The sequence below is a fragment of the Geotrypetes seraphini genome, chromosome 11 (genome assembly GCF_902459505.1).
Source record: "Geotrypetes seraphini chromosome 11, aGeoSer1.1, whole genome shotgun sequence".
In the NCBI taxonomy this organism is placed as follows: domain Eukaryota; kingdom Metazoa; phylum Chordata; class Amphibia; order Gymnophiona; family Dermophiidae; genus Geotrypetes; species Geotrypetes seraphini.
The window spans coordinates 12,432,446-12,435,358 of record NC_047094.1 but is presented as its reverse complement, the minus strand read 5'-3'; positions in this window follow the sequence as shown (position 1 = coordinate 12,435,358).

Here is a 2,913-nt window from a genome sequence, read left to right as displayed (position 1 = left end):
GGTAGGGAGAGAGGACTTAGGTTATGATTCGGTGGAATAGGTTAGTTTTTTAATAATTTCCTGAAGTTTAGGTAGGTGCCAAAGTAAAACAGGTACAGGGAAGGGGGGGGGGGGGGGGTGCCTCCATAGACTCCAACTAGTCCAGAACATCGCAGCTAAGCTTATCTTCTCAAAAAGTAAATTTGAACATGTCTCACCACTCCTGTCCAAGCTCCACTGGCTTCCTGTTATCTCCAGGGTTCACTTGAAATGTGCCTGCCTAACCTTCAAGATCCTCTATTCTCCAAAATGTAACCTTCCCCTCTCTGGTACTCTAAGCCCTAACCTCTCTTTATACTTATTTCTATAATTCCATTGGAGTTCCGTCTATCCCAACTCCTGTAAACTGTGCCAAGCTCCACATTGTGGAGAAGATGAGTTATATAAACCCAAAATTTAGTTTAGTTTAGGATGAGGAGCACGAGATAATTCTGCTCAGCCAGTCATTTAGATGTTCTGCTTGGAAGGCAAGTGTTCTGTTCAGGTGTCTTTTGTATCGGCAGGCCTTTAGAGTTGGGTGGTTGAAGAGGTGGGTTCTGCGGGCGGGCCTGGAAGGCCAGTTTAGGGAAAAATGGTGAGCCAAGTATAAGGGGGCCGTACCAAGAATGGATTTGAAGCAGAGACAGGCAAACTTGAACTGGATTCTTGCTTCCATGGGTAGCCAGTGGAGTTTTTGATAGTAGGGAGTTATGTGTTCCCATTTATTCAGCCCAAAGATCAGTCGGATTGCCGCATTTTGGATGATGCGGAGTCTTTGAATGGTTTTTTTGAAGGACCCCAGGTAGATTATGTTGCAATAGTTGAGTAGGCGTAGGATGTAGGATTGTACCAGTAATCGGAATGAGGTTGCATCGAAGTACTTTCTGATGGTGCTCAGTTTCCATAAGGCGGAGAAGCCTTTTCTGACCAGTAAGTCGGTGTGAGTTTCAAGGGTGAGGTTGCGGTCCAGTGTCACTCCCAGAATTTTTATGGAATCAGTGGTAGGGAAGACTTGACCGTTTAAGGAGATTGTTGAATCTTTGATTTTGTCATTTGGACTCGCCAGGAAGAATTTGTTTTTTTCAGAGTTGAGTTTTAATTTGAAATCAGTCATCTATAGTTCGATTTGTTTTAGGATGGATGCCAGGTGGTTTGTTATCTCAGAAGTTATGATGGTTAGAGGAAAAACTAAGGTAATGTCGTCAGCGAAGATGTAGAACTTGATTTTCAAGCTTTGTAATAGGTTCCCAAGTGCAGCCAGGTAAATGTTGAAGTGTGGGGGAGAGGGGAGAGCCTTGTGGGACTCCACATGCGTTTACCCAGCTGAAGGAGTGTGTATTGTCATTGTGAACTTGGTATGATCGTTTACTTAGAGAACCCTGGAACCATTTTAAAACGTTGCCCAAGATGCCGATTGACTCCAAACAGTCTAAGAGGATGGTATGATCAACTAGGTCAAAGGCGCTACTTAGGTCAACTAGGCATTCTCTGTCACAAAGACCGATTTATGCGCTGAGCGATCTTGAAAACGCCTTCCGTTCAAAAGGTAGACAAAAAGGGCCAAAGCAAAACGAGTGAACTGGAAGGTTGGCATTGGTGAGCAAGAGAGGCGAGAAAAAGACAAGTTGAGGACTGCTGCTTTCGCCTCCCTCACGTCCTCCAAACCCTCCTTCCTGTCTCACATGTTTTTTGCAAATGTGAAGGTCAGAAGAGAGATAAGGAAATATAAAACAGCTAAGAGTACAGTACAACAGACCAAAGTGTGAGTCTTGTGTTTTTTTAATTGGCCCCCACTCCTTGTCTCAGTTTCCTGTTCACCTTCTGTTGGGCTAAGCGGCAAATAGCAAAAGGCATTTTCCCTTATTAGCCCCGGTATTGCAAAGACTAGAGCCCCTTCCACTACACTACAACTACCGCGTTTTCCCGAAAATCAGACAGTGTCTTATATTAATCTGGGCGGGGTCCACAAAATACACTAGGGCTTATTTTCGGGGATGTCTTCTTTTTTTCATGTACAACAATCATCTCTCCCTTTCTCTCCTTCACCCCAGTACCCTCTCACCCATTCCCTTGTGCATCTTTCTATCCCTCCCTCCCATCCCCCTGTGCAGCAGAACCCCACCGACCCTCCCACTGTGCTCCGAGACCTCTAAAAACGGCGGCGGTGGCGCTCTGAATGGGCTGCTTCGCGGCCTTCCCTCTGCCGCATCGCAGTCGGGGACATTCAGGAGGGGCTTCGGGGGGGTCGTTCTTAACTAGGGCTTATTTTTGGGGTAGGGCTTATATTAGGAGCACCTTTAAAAATCATGCTAGGGCTTATTTTCGGGGAAACACGGTAAGGCTAGTTATGCAATGAGTGGGCTCCTGGTCTTCATTCTCTGCTTCTGAAGTCCCCAGCTCCGGAAGAACCAGAGAAAAGAAGGCTTGAGCCAGGAACTGAACCCAGTTCTTCCCATGTGGCCACGAAGAGCCTTTGGCCTTTTATCGCCTCATCCTAGAGCTGCCAAACCATACAGTTGCTCTGCCCTCGTTTCTCCACCGATGCATTTTTCTGGGGAGTTAAAAATCTGGTTCTCATTTCCTGTTGTAATTCCTCCATTAAAACTTTAAATGCTGGCGATTTATCCTCTACACGAAAGGCACGGTCCAAGTCACTAAAGAGGCTGTCAGTGCAAGCAGCCATATGTGCTCCCCCTCCTCCCCCCTATCACACCCAAACCCTTCTGGCATACTAGGTCACAGGAGGGGGAAAGGGTATTGAGCCACCTCGCTCACCCTCTTTTAAGCCACACCTACAACCTACCTCCTGGGTGGTATGTTTCACCCTATGGCCTTTCCCTTGGCCAATTCACCCCGTGATCAATGGCCGCCATCCCGCCCCCTATGGAGAATCTA